The sequence below is a fragment of the Cebus imitator genome, unplaced genomic scaffold, assembly GCF_001604975.1.
Source record: "Cebus imitator isolate Cc_AM_T3 unplaced genomic scaffold, Cebus_imitator-1.0 Scaffold465, whole genome shotgun sequence".
In the NCBI taxonomy this organism is placed as follows: Eukaryota; Metazoa; Chordata; class Mammalia; order Primates; family Cebidae; genus Cebus; species Cebus imitator.
This window is the reverse complement of record NW_016107780.1, coordinates 534,079-550,801: the sequence shown is the minus strand read 5'-3', so window position 1 is coordinate 550,801 and position 16,723 is coordinate 534,079.

Sequence of the window (16,723 nt, the reverse complement as noted above, 5' to 3'; positions counted from 1 at the left end):
CATTCCACCAGGCCCATCCCAACCATGGTGGCCCCCAACATTCTCTCTTTTCTGAAATCTACCAGACTTGATTATTCAGGATGTCATTTATTACTGACACTGGTTGTTTTACATTGCTATTTTAAGCAACCATGTTTTCACCTGTTTTTTTTTTCTCCTCAACAAAGCTGTAAACCTCTTGAAAGCAAGAGCTATCACATGACTTTTGTGTATAGTCCCTGTTAGCACTCAACATAGCACTAAACACATAACAGAGTTTCCTTTCAATAAAAATATTTTAAGGAATGAACAGGCAATGTCAATAATAATACTTGACACTTGCAGAATTATTACCAAATGCCAGAAACAGTAACCCAGTAAATAATGTGATATTATCATCATTTTACACCTGAGAATTGAGTAGCTCACCCAAGATCTTGCAGCCTGTAAGAGAGGAAGTATAGGATTTAAACCAAGTCCTGTTGAACTCCACTGTTCACATTCTACTATTCCTCTATCATTGTTCCCAAATTAATACCTTTTTTTTTTATTAAGCACTTACTATGAGCCAGGCACAATGCCAAACACTTTACATATGGCATCTCAGTTTACTCCAGAACAACACTATGGGTAGGTATTACCAAACTTATTTTACAAATGAAAAAAATCTGTAGCTCAGAATGGTAAAGTACCTAGGATAAAAACCTACATCTAGTAAGTGACCATATCAGAGTATTAACTAGTCAACTCAGCTAAAGCTGTCACACTTATTATGAACATGCTGCTTCACAATTCCCACCTACATAGAACTATTGGAATGAACCACTATACACTGAATTCTCTGAATTTTATTAGAGTTAATATAACTCTTACCAGTGATTTCATGGTCCCAGAAATTGTGTCACTTTGTAGTCTGTTCTTTGCTTTTAGTCTCCCATCAAGGACTGGTATTTAACTTCTGTTAAATACATCAGGGTAAAAGTGAGTCAGCACATTAGTGATAGCCACAAAGGGGATTCTCATTTAGTATGGATAGGTTTAATTTTAAACTAGCACAAGCGTGTTTTCTTCTTTATTTGTATGTTTGTGGTAAATGTGTGTGTGTGTGTGTGTGTGTGTGTGTAAGAGAAAGAGAGAGAAGGACGGAGGGAAACACCTCTCCATTGATGCGTTAATTCTCCAGAGTTTGAAAAAAAAATATGACAACTGGACCTCTCAAAACCCATCGCTTACCAACAGCCCCCAAGGAGCACCCCCCACAAATAGTACTACTAACCTCTGAGAAGCTCTATAAAGCCTGCCTTTGAATGATTGAAAGATGTGGGGACAAAATTCGAATTCTATGCTTAGGAAACCAGAATTCCAGTCTTCAAAAGGAGAAGCCTTTGAGAATGGGGAAAAAAAAAATTGTTTTAAAGGAAGGAAGATTTACTGAGCAGAGAACAATGATTCCAAGGAGAGACAACAGGAAGCCTAAATCACACTCTCAAGCACAGGACTCAATTGCACGGCTGTTATTCAAGCCCATGATGGCTCCTTTATGGAATGGATTAGTAAAATGGTAGGTCATCGTTCAAGTGCTGTCTACAGCCAAGTTGTGTTGTTGATTTTGTTTGATTGTTTAAGAATGACTTCAGCACAGCACCTTAATCATTATCAGATCACCCCTGTGCTAATGTTACAGAATCATAGTATGGCTGACAGATTTAGACACAACTGCAAAGATCTTTTAGCTTCTTTCTTTTTTTCTGTCCTGCTCATCCCCTCACCCGCCCTCCTCCCCCCACCTGCCAGAGCATTAGAGTGCAGGGCTGAAAGCATAAGGCTTCCTGAGCCTTGAAATGCTCTGAAGATTCATCCCAGCTCAAGTATAAAGCAGTATGAAAGACCTCTTGAATTCAAGAAAATACTTTGTCCATTTTTAGTATTCAAATTACATGTATGACGAGTTTACAGATCCAATTCTGAAGAATAAGATAGAGTTATTTAAAATTATAACTAAAAACACAAATACAGTGAGGAACTGAGAGAAGAGGCATGGTAAAATGAGAGAAGCTAAGCACTTCTAAGTGGGAAGACTGGGGAAAGGAGAGGAGAAACACAGAAACTAGTTTTTTACTGTTAAAGGCTAATTTTATATTTTACGTTGTTCACTCCTGCCATCTAGTGGTTATTGTGTAGTAATGCTAAAGCCAGATCTGTCTGAAGTCACCACATTTTAAATAAAGTCAGTCACCTAAGTGTTTACCTCCTTGACAAGTCCCCTGCGTTCCTCTCTCGTATGAACATAATTGTGAATGTTCCACATCTGTTAATATCTATGGCATTTCAATAAGAAACCAAGACTACTAACCTGGAATGCATGTGAAGAGTTCCAAGATCTCCCCTCACTTACTACTCAGCATCCCACTTTGGGCAAGTCATCTCCCCCCACCAAAAAGAAACTGTTCTGAAATTCCAGCATTTTCTTTTTTTTTTTCTAAATATTAGGCTACTCAATATAACTGTTTCTTTTGAGTATATTTAACTCTTTGACGAGAGTTAAATATATAATGAAATAGAACCGTAGTCTCTAGTAATCTAAGCATCAAAAACATCTTCTGCCTTTTTAAAAAGCTTGATGTCAAAAGACACTCAAATGTCTATTATGTAGTCTCTAGTTTTAACTTTGTAAGTTGCTTTTAAAAGAATATGGTTCAAAACTTTTTTTTCCCAAATGCAAACCTTTTCCATTTCTCTGATTAGCGGTATGGAGCAGGAGGTTCCTTTGCAAACTCAGCAGCTCAGGCTTGGATGCTGTGCTGGAGGTTCCCAGTAGCACTGTAAAAAAAGATAGTGCCCTTTCAAGTGGCTAAAGAGGTCAGGAACAAAACTAGATGTGAGATAAGAAAGTTTTTTAAGAGTTGGAAACCTGCAGTGAGAGGTCTGATCTTGGCAATTATAATATCAAAGGCAGTGGTCCTACATTTTTTAAGGTGGAAAAAACACAAGGGAAGATCTGTCTGAGAAGTAATGAGCTGCAAGCATGACTGGCTTTCTGGAAAGAGTTTCACAATGGCATCAAACATTCCCAGGCCTCGATGTGGGGATGACAAGCACAGCGATGGAAAGTGGCAGGCTGAAACAGAGAAACTCAAGGCATATTTTTAAAAAGAGAATTTGGAGATGAGGGGATGTTTGACCTACACTTTCAAAAAACACAATGAAATTTTTAAAATATAACTCCTTTTTTCCAATAAGGACATTATTATTGATCCATTGTCTTTCTGGAGTCTCTAGGTAGCTAGGCAGAAAAATCTGGTACATATAACAAAGCAATCTTGGTGCATGTGCATAACTAACCCTATCTCCACCAGGGCTGTCCTCACTAGTGCTAGGCTGGGTGTCATGACACTTGGCCCCTTTCATTTGCTCCTTATTTCCTGCTCCCACGCCCTGAACTCACTGTGTACAGCTGTCCTGGCCTTCTGTGTCTTTGTTCTCATTCCTACCCCAGGACCTTTGTGCCAGTGATTTTCTTCCACCCACGCATTATTCTCCCTCCTCACTTTGGCAGACAGATCTCAAATAGCACCTCCTTTAAAACATTTTATTTGCTCTCTTCTCTAATGTTGTACCCTACCGAACGCCCTAGTTTCTTTCTATCAAATACACTTTTATTTTTTTCACAAAGATAATTTTTCTATTCTTATCTTGCTTATTTGTGTTTAATCGTTAATCACTTGTCTTTCTCCTCTAGAATCTAAGCTCCATATGAGCAAAGTCTTTCATTTCTTGTTTATTGCTCAAACCAACCAGGGCCCCAACAGGAAACAGAGGAGTAATTAGGAGATGCTTAGTAAGGGGCTTTTTAGAAAGCGACTGTTGCATGGCCCCTATCGAGCAGGGGCAGTGCAATATTTTGGTGCTACAAACAGTGGGGCATGCTGTTGCCACTAGCAGCCCTGAAGAGCAATGTAGGTGCATTACTGGGACACCTAACAAGAAAAGAGACCTTCAGTGGAGAGGGACACAATCAGTCTGTGGTCCCCCTTCAAAGAAAGCTGGGGAAATCAATGTCTCAACTTCCCTCCCTTTCATGTCTCCAATTGTCTGCCGAGGCTTATCCTTATGTGTGCTTATGCTTAATACTTATGTGTGTAATCCATAAGTAGCATAAGGACTAGAAATTCAAAGCAGAATGAACTTTGGCTTTAGAAAAAAACAGGTGATTTTCCCTGAAGATTGCCTTCAGCCACCAGCAGACTAAAGAGACCCACTTCTACTTCTCAGCAAGGCAGGAAGGAGCCAGACGAACAGGCATGCCAAGGACAAATGTTTAGTTATGAAGTGCATTAGAGAGATAACGGAAAGCTTTTAGAGATATCAGATTGTGGGACTTCAAAATTAGAAGAAGTACATACATTAGAAAGTAGTATAGGCAGTTCATTAATACTTTATAAGCCTTTACAGAAGGCTCCACAGCTCACAGAGAGCTCCACGTATCCTATCTCATTCAAGTCTCAAAGTCTTTGGGCAGATAGCAAGTAATGCCCTCATTTTAGAGACAAGGAAAATTTGCCTTAGCAAAGTTAAGCATCTTGCCCAAGGTCATACAGCTATCAGGGACAGAACAAAAATTAAGAGAAAGGAAAAAGAATCTTTTGGAAAAAAACAAAATACTCTAAAAGGTGTGGGAGATAAGTCTGAGGGAATTTGATGAGCTAATCTGATCAAGAGTTTTGATAAATTGTTACTGTATTGCAACAATTGCCTGTTTTTGTGGGAGTCTTTGCCCCAAGTGTATTAGTAGGTGAGATAAAAATGAAATAACAAGGCAATCTAAAAGAAGAAAAACTCAAGGATCTGCATTATCCCTCTGAATAATACACAGCCGAGGGAGATGACACATAAATGATCAAAGCACCTCTAAAACTACTGCTCTTCTTCTTACCACCTAACTCTTAGCAGGGAAAGAGAAACTAAGGTACAAAAAAAAGACAATTCCAAGTGACAGCAATTCCCATGAAATAGGAAGAAAACAGAGCTTTCACTTTTCATATATTAAATCTCTCAGGATAGTGGAATTCTGAACTAGCAGGAGTTGAGTGATGAAACACACTGCTGATTTTTAACTCCTTGTGTTCGTTCACTTTCTGTTAATGTATTTAACATCTTTACTCATTATTTTACTGGAAAATCAGAATGTTATTTTGCACATGCTAGTTGTAGAAGGCATGTAAGATAATCTTACTAGGAATAAAAGTGATTAGCCTTTATAGATGAGTTTCACCTCTCTGGCTTGCCCCTTGGCAGACATAAGAAAGCCAAGGCATAGCCAATGCCAGAAAACCTTAATGAGATGGGAGGCAAGAATGAAATGTTATCAGAGGTACCGTATTACTAGACATTTCCAAAGCAATGTCAATGAGCCATGTTCTTAGTTACAATTAAAATATGGTCTTTAGAGGTGCCTCAGTCTCAAGCGTCTTGCAGCAGACCTCCAGGACCAGATTTAGATTTTGGTGCACCAGGCTTGTGGGTAAATAGACGCTTACGTGTTTTTTGGTTTTGGTTTTGGTTTTGGTTTTTTGAGACTGAGTCTGCTGCAGTGCCCAGGGTAGAGTGCAGTGGTACAATCTCATGTCACTGCAAACTCCATCTCCTGGGTTTAAGCGATTCTGCCTCAGTCTCCTAAGTAGCTGGGATTACAGGGTGCCCGGCACCATCCCCAGCTAATTTTTGTATTTTTAGTAAAGTCATGGTTTTGCCATGTCGGCCAGGCTGCTCTCAAACTCCCGACTTCAGGTGATCCACCCACCCCGGCCTCCCAAAGTACTGGAATTACAGGTATGAGCCACCATGGGGCCAAGACACTTAAATGTTGAGCCATCAGTGAAAGTCATTTATGTGGTTAATACTGAATGATGAAAACAATTGCAGTTTTGTTACATGGATATATAGCATGGTGGTGAAGTCCTGGCTTTTAGTGTGTCCATCCCCCAAATAGTGAACATTGCATCCAACAGATAATTGTCCAACTTCCTCCTACCCTCTCCCTTTCTGGAATCTCCAATGTCTACTACTCCCTACTATTTTTCAATGTGTGCCCATGATTTAGCTTCTACTGTTAAGTGAGAACACACCATATTTAACTTTCCAAAACAGTATTATTAAAATGCATTTTTTTAAGTCGGGAGTTGAATCCTTAAGGACATTGTTTAAAATCTACTTTTCAAAGGATCCAATGAAAGTACTTCCCCATGAGTAATACAGCCACAATTTGCATTATCCAATGTGCTCTATCACAATTAATCTGAAATCCTTGCTCTCTTGCGGTCCGTGTAAGCTGAACAGCAATGGAATAAAACAACTGGAAAAAGAATCCTCTCACTTTATTATTCACAAATTGTGTTCTGTAGTTGTTATTCATAGACGATTTTCTTCTGAGAGAGACCAAAAACAATTAAGTGGACAGAAACTTAATTCTGCAGCATATGCAAGAGAGTTAAATAACCTACCTCATAGTTAAATAACCTACCTAAGTGTAGGTGAGCAAAACCCTACATTGACTTGGCTGCTCGTTTTCTTTATGATACAGGCTGAGCCTTTTGGGCCTCAGCTTTCCAATCTACTAAGTAAGAATGACTTGATTTACTTCTGTGTTCTGTGCCTCAAGCAGAGCTGACCAGAATTTATCCTGAGCCAGGTAGACTGAAACATGCCTTCTGTGTGTTTAGAACAATTGTTGTTTCTCTGTCCCGCGGAGGCTCATCTATCTGGCAAGATGGCTCTAAAAATGGGATTTGGAGTTAAGCAAAGTTCTGTGTTAAAAACCTTCTCTACCAGTTACCAGCTATGTGGTTTTGAAAACTTACTTATTAATCACTTCCTCAGCCTCAATTTCTGCATCTATAAAAAGAGGGTAATCGTAGTACTTGATTCACTGGGTGACTGAGAAGAAAGAATGAGAGAATATGTATAAAATGTGTAGTTCAGAGTCTGCCATATCATAGGTCCTCAGAGCACATAAGCTGGGTACGGCTCTCTGCACACTTAGAATAGGAAGCCACACTTCCTCCTGTGGCTTCTCTAGGACTACAACAGGCAGCCTTATCCTTCCTCTTGCAATGCTTTCCTCCCTCTTCTCTCTCACCATTTGCTTTTCCCTGTAGCATTGCTTATACCCTACTCTGTCCAAGTGTTAAGGTGGAAGGTTACTGGTGCCTGGAAGACTCATCTTCCCCTACCCCTGTGCATCCTTTGGGGCTTTGCAAAAAAAGAGCATAGGATCAAAACTCATAAACATGTAGTGCCCTAGAGCAGGAATGTGGAAAGAAGAGCAGAGCTTCAATAAAACATGAAACTACCAAATCTAGCAGAACACCATGCACCTTTACTTCCTAAAACAGTCCATAGCACCTAGCTTTTGTCATTCAAGTTGTTTCAGCAACTCAACACTACTACTGTGTGTGTGCCTATTTGGTGTTCATTCTTATATTTTCATTGGTTTTTGCCCTTCTTCTCTCATTAAACTGTAAGGATTTTTAATCCAGTGTATATTATTATTATTATTATTACTATTAGAGACAGTGTCTCACTCCATCACCCAGATTGGAGTGCAATCTCGGCTCACTGCAACCTCTGCCTCCCGGTTCAAGCAATTTCTCTGCCTCAGCCTCCCAAGTAGTTGGAATTACAGGTGCCCACCACCAGGCCCAGCATTTTTTTTTTTTGTATTTTTAGTAGAAATAAGGTTTCACCACCTTGGCCAGGCTGGTCTTGAACTCCTAGCCTCATGATTCACCCACCTCGACCTCCCAAAGTACTGGGATTACAGGCATGAGCCACCATGCCCAGCCAAGCCAGTGTATATTAATATAAAAACAACAACAAAAAAAAAAAAAACTATGGCCTAAAATAATTGATATGCTTCTACTATGTTCTGCCAGAGTAATTCTCACTTCCCCTACTAGAATAATTATCATCTTGTATTGTTACTGCATAAGTTATCCAAGTGTCTGCCTCCCCATCTTTCAAAGGTCCCCTTCATCTGGTGTGTATTACCCATACCCACTCCTGAGTCACTGTGCCTTACAGCTCTCCTTTATCTATTGCCAAAGCCATATTCACCACTTTAGGGACTGATTCCTCAGATTAGCTTTTTCCCTCCTCCTTCCCTTCCTCCTTCTGTTCCTTCCTTTCTTCCCCCAAGCATTACCAATCGAAGGCAGTAAAATGCAGCAAACAAGTTCTAAAAGTTTAGACGAAGGTACACAGAGGGCACTCTGGGAAGTGGAATGCACATGAGCAGATCTGGAAGGAAGACACCTGTCACTGCTGTGCTGAGGACACCATCTGAATCCTCAGGAGAGGCTGTGTGATAGTGCACAGAGCATGCACTCTGTGTACAGACTGCTGGACATCTCCATCCTTACCAGCGTGACTAGTCACTGGTGTGACTTTAGAAAAGTTGCTTAACCTCCCTGCACTATCTCAACTACTTGGTCTCTACAATCATAAACATCTTAGACAGCTTTTATAAATGCATTATTATGCATAAACCTTGGCTCCAGTAATCACTAGAGAAGTATTTGCTATTATTATTGCCTGGACCTTCCCAAGCTATCTGCTTCTTACTTCTTCAGCCACCTCTCTTGCTACTTCTCCTTTGCATTCTATGCTACAGTCATGAAGAGAACTTGAGGTGACCCTAAATGTACCCAAGGTTTATCTCGCCCTTGACTCGTTGCTTAGATTGCCCCCTCTGTAAAAAAAAATCTTTGCTCTCCCTGCTACCTTCACCTAGGTCCTAGTCATTCTCAGGTCTCAACTTCCAAATTACATGTATGAAAAAGCCTTCCTAGATCCTCCAAGCCAGAGTCCCTTCTATGTGTTCACATATCATGATGCCCTCAACATGCATAATGCCTAGTTACTTGCAAGTGACTTCTTTTCTTTTCTGTATTTATCTCAGTCACACCAGACTGCAAATCCTTTGAAAGCAGGAAGTGTCTATCATGGTTCTGTTCCTAGTACCTGCCCAATGCTAGCACTTACTAAAGGCTCCATAAATACATTTTCAATACTAACTGAAAGCAAAGAAATTAAACAACATGAAAACAAATTTTACCACTTAGACATACTTTTCATATTGGACACAAAGTTTCATAAAACTCTAGTAGCTCAAGCCTTCATATTTTAAACTGCAACATGTCCAGAATGAAGCTATATGGTCTTATTTCTGAACATGCTTGTTAAATAGAATAAAAACAGAAATTTTCCCAGATAAGCAAATAACTCTGCACTTCTTTCATCTATGTGCAAGGTATATAGGGCAGACTGGCTTGGGCAGCCCTTCTAGGCAGGATTTGAGATAGCAGAAAGGGACAAAAATGATGCTTCTTTTTTTTTTTAAGAACACCTCATGCCACTTGGAGATTTATAAATGTTTCTCAATGATGCTAATAGGGTGATGATGCAAATTCTGAAATGGTGAAAATAATGTTTAGTAGAATAAAGGTCCTAGATGTTGCCATTGGTTTTAAATCGAGATTAATAAGAAGATGAAGAAGGAAAGTCAAAAATCTAATCCTCTCCTACCTTCTGAAGATTTTATAATATTATATTAATTATTGCCTTAATGTTTGGTTGATCATCTTTAAAATATTTATAATTCTCTGCAATAGAGAGAGAAACACAAATCCTTCCAACGCATATCTCTCCACTTGTTTTTTATTTATTTGTATAGATTTATGGAGTACAAGTGCAGTTTTATTACAAGAACATAGTATGTAGCAGTAAAGTCTGGGCTTTTAGTGTAACCGACATCCAAATAGTATAAATTGTACTCAGTAAATAGTTTCTTATTCCTCACACCCTTCCCACTTTCTCACCTTTTGGAGTCCTCAATGTCTATTATTTTGCTCTTTATGTCCATATGAAACCATTGTTTATCTTCCACTTGTGAGAATATGTGATATTTGAATTTTGGTTTGTGAGTTATTTCACTTAAAGGCCTACAGTTACATCCATGTTTCTGCAAAATACATAATTTTTTACTTTTTATGGCTGAGTAGTGTTTCATAGGATAAACACAGACACACACGCACACACACATATACATACACATGATGAGATGTGTGTGTGTGTGTGTGTGTGTGTGTGTGTGTACAGAGAGAGAGAGAGAGAGATAAATACAGTATAGATAGATAGATAATGCTGGAAGTCCTAGCTAGGGCAATCAGACAAGAGAAAAATATAAAAAGCAACCAAATTGGAAAACAGAAATTATCTCTGTTTGCTGATAATATAATCTTATACCAAGAAAACCCTAAAAACTCCTGCAATAGACTCCTAGATTTGATAAATGACTTCAGTAGCATCTTAGGATACAAAAATCAATGAGTGTAGACATGTTCATGTAGTCTCTGGTGAGCTTCTGTATTTCTGTGCTAGCAGTTGGAATGTTTTCCTTTTCATTTGTGATTGAGTTTATTTGAATCTTTTTTCTTTTTTTTTTCTTGGTTAATCTAGCTAGTGGTCTATCAATTTTGTTTATGTTTCCAAGGAGACAACTTTTTGTTTCATTGATTCTTTGTAATTTTTGTCTCCATTTCATTCAGTTCTGGTCCGGTCTTTGTTATTCCTTTTCTCCTGGAGTTTTAAGCTTGGATTGTTCTTGTTTTCTAATTCCTTGAGGTGTGATATTAGGCTATTAATTTGTGATCTTCCTATATTATTGATACAGGCATTTAACACTATAAACTTTCCTCTTAGCATGGTTTTTGCTGTATACCAGAAATTTTGGTATGCTGTGTCTTTATATTCATTCATTTCAAAAATCTTTCTGATTTCCATCTTAATTTCATCATTGACCCAGAAGTCATTTAGGAACATGTTGTTTAATTTCCATGTATTTGCATAGTTTTGAGAGTTCCCCTGGGCATGGATTTCTATTTTTATTTGACTGTGGCCCAAAAATACTTCATCTCATTTTGATTTAGTAAATTTCATTGAGCTTGATTTGTGGCATAATGGATGATCTATTTTGGAAATTACAGTAGAAGTCTAGTGTTTCTTGTTGATTTTCTATGTCAATAATCTGTCTAGTGCTGTCACTAATGTGTTGAGATTCCTCACTATTATTGTGGTGCCATTTCTCTCTTTTCTTAGGTCTGGAAATATTTATTTGATACTTTTTTTGTTGTTGTTACCAGGCTGGAGTGCAGTGGCACAATCTCAGCTCACTGCAACCTCCGACTCCCTAGTTCAAACGATTCTCCTGCCTCAGCCTCCCGAGTAGCTGGGATTACAGGCAGGGGCAATGGACGCCCAGCTAAATTTTGTACTTTTAGTAGAGACAGGGTTTCACCACGTTGGCCAGGATGGTCTTGATCTCCTGACCTCGTGATCTACCCGCTTTAGCCTCCCAAAGTGCTGGGATTACAGGCGTGAGCCTCTGCGCCCAGCCATTGTCTTGTTTTGTTTTTAACAACATTATTTCTCCGATTTCCTCTCATCTGAATACCCTTTCATTATTTTTCTAATTTACTTTTATTTGAATGAATTTTTTTTCCCACTTGGGTATGACTATAATGTATGCTGTGTATCATTTCGCTTCAATTCTGGGTGCTTTCAGTGGCAAAGACTCTGTTTGCGTTCCTTGGTTATAGACGGCCTTTGTGCAATGGTTTTCTCAAATGCCGGCTTTAGTAGCAATCTACTGGACATGTGAGCAGGATCACTGCCTTCTGCCGGGCTGGGAGTGTGGAGGCCTCAGGAAGCTTATCTCATGCCCCAGTGTTGTGCACTACTGTGAGAAACCTTGTATTAGGTTGTACATTTCAACCTCCAGGCCAGTAAGTGGCGCTTAGGAGTAAGTTGGCTGTGTAAGAAGCAGATAGGTATATGCATGATTTTTGTTTACCAACAGAAGTTCTCTTTTGCCACACACTGTGGGCTGGTCTGTGGAGTGCCCAGCGTCCTGAGTTCCCTGTTCAGTCCCAGAGTGGGGGACAAAGCCAAATGGAGCTGGACAGCCAATCTTGTCCTCAGATACCCCAATGATGAGTACAAGCACTAGCCCTCATGAGGGTATAGAAGCTCCTGGTGAAATGCACTGAGGTCTTCATGCAGGGAAGGGGCTGCACCATCTCCACCTCCTAAATGGGTAGGAATGTGACCCACTTCCATATCATGCCCCTGCTCTGGGACTCATGACTCTCAGTTTAGGTAGTCAGTGCCGTCTATCTCTAGGCCACGGTGTGGTTGGCAGCTGAAGGAAAAAAAAAATGCCTGTCCAGTGGCTCTCTGCCAAAATGACTTTGAGGTGAAACCTATTCCCTCAGCCCAAAACAGAAAGCTTTGTGGATTGTCTGTTCTCTACTGCAGAAATGCTGCCACTTTATGAGGAGACCTCTCTCAGCTTCTGACATTATCTTTTCTCTCCCTTTCACAGAAAAGAAAATGCTCAAACGAGCAGTCTATTGGAATCATCTCTCACCTTCACCATCTCTGGCATGGCTTCTGTCTCCATCTGTCTAGCATGTCAACTATTCTAATGAATAATTTTCAGTCTCCTCTTATTTAACCTCTTAGCAATACACTTTTCACTCCAGCATCCTCCACTGTTACCTCCTTTCCTTAGTACATTCTAATGGCTTCCATCATCCCTACTCCACTGTAGTTTTCTTGCTAAGATCATCCAAAACCTCATGTAGCTAAATCCAATGGACATTTCAATTTTTCACTTTTCTTGATACATTTGATACAGATGACTACTTCCCTGTTTTTGAAATAGATCCTTTCCCCAACCTCTGTGACACCATTCCTCAAATTTTTCTTATCATTCAATGCATTCTATATCTCTTTTTTACAAGTTCACCTTCCTTTATCTGACCATTAAATGTTAGAGTTCTTCCAGACTAATCTAGACCTTCTAATTACTGTATATACTCTCCCCACGCAATCTCATATATGCCTACTGATATATAAGTGATTCAAGTTTTTATTCCTTCTCTCTCTCTCTCTCTCTCTCTCTCACTCAAGCTCCGGTTGCACAAACCCAGCTACTTTCTTGGCTTCACCATTTGAAGTCCAAAATGAAGCTTACCATCCTATTCCCAAAGACCCTTCCAATAGTCATTACCTAAATGAAGGATGACACTATCAGTTGAATTGCATTTCAATAAATCTAAAGTCTTCCTTGACAATCTCTTCTTTCATAGCTGGTCCTTTACCAAGTCTTGTAGAGTTTACCATTTAAGTATCTATTAAGTTAATTTACTTTTCTGTATCACCTCTACTATGATCCAAAACATCTGCTATCTAGTACTGGAAAGGTGCCTCCTAGTCACAGTCTCATCAATGCTCCCTTCCAATCTATTCTTCAAACTGTAGTAAGATTAACACACACACATGCATGCATACACACACACACACACACACACACACACACACACACACACAAGTTTGAAGCCATTCAGTCATTCTCCATGATCCATTGTCTACACTTGGTCTCAACTTGTATTCTCCTACTCTCTAGTGCTCCAGTCACAGCCCTTTCAGTTCCTTAATGAGGTCGTATTCCCTCACGTCATAGTTTTTGCATTTGTTAGTCCCTCCTCCTGAAATGCTCTTCCTACTCCCAGCCATTTTCCCTTCACTCATTTAATTTTTACTTATCCTTCTGCTCTTAGCTCTCATGTTGCTTCCTCAGAAAACCTTATTTAATCATCCATATGAAGATGGGCCCCACTGTTAGACTCTCTCTTATATCCCTTTTGCACAACAATTATCACATTTGCCTCATGTTCTCCTTAAGAATGTAAGCACCGTGAGTGCAGGGATCCATCTCTCTTGGCCATCAGGGTAACCTCAGTCCCTCAGTCATTTCACTAAAAAAGACATTCAGTAATATTAGTTGACTTTTGAAGAAAAAAAAAAGTAGTCTTTTCACATTGTCCTCTCTCTGCTGTTGAGAGGACAAATGTCTTGGCAGAGCTCTTTCTCCACTATTATGAATAAGGAGAAAACAAATTAAATACTCCTCTGCTGCAATAATAACTTCATTTGGATAATCTAAGGACTCTTAATAAAGTTACATTGTAAGTCTAAAAAGAAATGGAGAGACCATCTGTTTCCTGCATAGGATGGAGACGTGATTCCTACATAAGATGGAATGGTGAGTAGCAGAGACGGCATGGTGTGTTGTGCCGTAGTCAGAGAACGGGCTTCAGCCTGAGCACTAGATGGACCCCTAAAGGTAGTTTAATGAAGCAGGAAGGACTCAACGGACAGAACCAGACTACTTAGGTCAAATTCTGGACTGCCACTTATATTTGTATGACCATAGCAAGTTAACGTCTCTGATCCTCAACAACTACATCTATAAATAGAATTAAAAATAGGACTGCTTCATTGAGTGGTTGTGAGTGTCAAAGGAGAGATCTATGTAAAATGCTTAGGACAGGTAACAGTTATTATTTAACATTTCCTGGACCATTGCTACGTGTATTAATTCAGATGCATTTATTCCACCAGGGATAAAATAGGTTTCACTATTTTACTTCCTGGTGAAATAAATTTGACCTGCCTAGAATTTGACCTAAGTAGCCTGGTTCTGTCCTTTGAGTCCTGGATTTTTTAAAGATCCTTTTGAGTGCCACCATTTCAATGATTTTAGGCAAACTAATTTAGGCCATGCCTAATAATAGCTCCTGTAATTTTATTGTCACCTGATATAGTTTGGATGTTGTAGCTCCTATGACATTATTGTAATCTGATATAGTTTGGATGTTTGTCTCCTCCAAATCTCATGTTAAAATGTGATTCCATTGTTAAAGGTGGGGCCTGGTGGAAGGTGTTAGTCATCGAGGTGGATCCCTCATGAGTAGCTTGGTGCCCTCCCATGGTAATAAGTGAGTTCTCGCTCTGTTAGTTGCAATGATAAAAGAGCCTGGCAGCTTTCTTGCTCCCTCTTTTGCTTTGTAACACACCTGCTTCCCCTCTGCCTTCTGTCATGAGTAAAATCTTCCGGAGGCCTCACCAGAAGCCAAGAAAATGTTGCCGCTGTGCTTGTACAGCCTACAGAACTGTGAACGCCCAAAAAAGCTATTTTTTTTTATAAATTACTCAGCTTCAGAAATTCCTTTATAGCAAGGCAAATGGACTAATATATTATCTCTAGTCTGCGGAGAAGAAAATTGACTCTCTGAGGAACTAAGTGACTTGTTGAACACCAAGCAATAAAACCAACGCCCAAACCCAGAGGTTTTGTGTGCAAGTCGGTGCTCTTGACTCAGTGTGCACCACCTCTCTGCTATATGGCTTAATAATTCCACTTCCCTGTGTTTGCACTATTACTCAAAGCACTTCCTGTGTCTTATCTTCTTTGATGCTCACAACAACTCTTTAAGAAGAAACCTAACAGGAAGACCATGGAGTAGAATGGAGAAAGAGCTGGCCAGACACTCACACATTTTGTATGATTTATTGGCATTTTTGCTTGGGAAAGCCACTTAGTTTCTATGCTCTTGAGTCTCCACACTTGTAACATAGAATAATTGAGCTAGACAATCCTTACTGTTTTCCCTGGATCAAAAAATGATCTTCAACCATGTTCTCCATCCTTTAAATCATCATTTAAAGTCCATCCCCTTCTGAAGATTGCTTCCCAAGTCATTCCACCATTTCCCTCATCAACTAGAACAAGAATTTACCTCTACCTATATGGATCTATTGTAAAGCTATTTATTTGTTGATGCTGTGGACTTCAAGCCCAAACTATTTCTATTAATCTAATAAAGTTATATATAATTTTATATATTTGATATAATAATTCCTATGAGTCTAATAAGAACTAACACTGAGGTCTGGACATTCTGTTTGAAAAGATAAGTGGCTAATGAGAACAGCATTAGGCCAGGCTCACAACATCTAAAAAATCTGAAAATACCTTTATCATAATTTCACATTGTTCCTCCAAAATATACAAGTATAATTGGTTGCTTTACGGCAATATAAAAGACGAAATAAGTCCTAGAAGAAAAAGCCTGCCCTGTAACTTTAAGATTTACCACAAGAGGGCAGGGTTGATTCAGTCCTGGACTTGATCCTTTTTCTTTCTTTCTTTTTAAAGGTGTTGAGTCAAATGGAATTTCTATTTCTAGGCTCTTGGCAGCAAATCACACTGCCACGTGTGTGCCTATGCAACAATCTTGCATGTTCTTCACATGTACCCCAAAACCTAAAATTCAATAAAATAAATGGAAAAAAAAGGTGTTGAATACACAGATGAAGTGTAGATGGAAATAGAATGATTCTTTTCAAAAGAATCATAAAAATTATCCTATGCTTTGACCTGTAGTTCAACATATTGAAATGTTTCTGCAAATAATAAGCCCTAAAGAAATAAAATCCTTGTAACGCTTTCTAAATTTTCTCTTCAAAGCAAAAATAATCTAGATGTCTAACATTGTAGATTTAAATAAATAAATATTATATAAATCTGGTGGCATATACTGCAACTCTTTAAAATGAATATTTAGAAAATTAGGTAGAAAGATATTAAAATATACATGATTTATTAAGAAAAACTGCAAAGAATATGTAATGTAACCTATTCTGGATTAAAGGTATGTAAAAGCCATAATTTCATATTCAGTGGGACCAGAAAAAACCACAGAAGGAAAAAAAGAACAGTACTTTTTAAAGGAAGATATAATTACAGGCAATTCCTTCTTTTCTATATTGTTGTACAGTG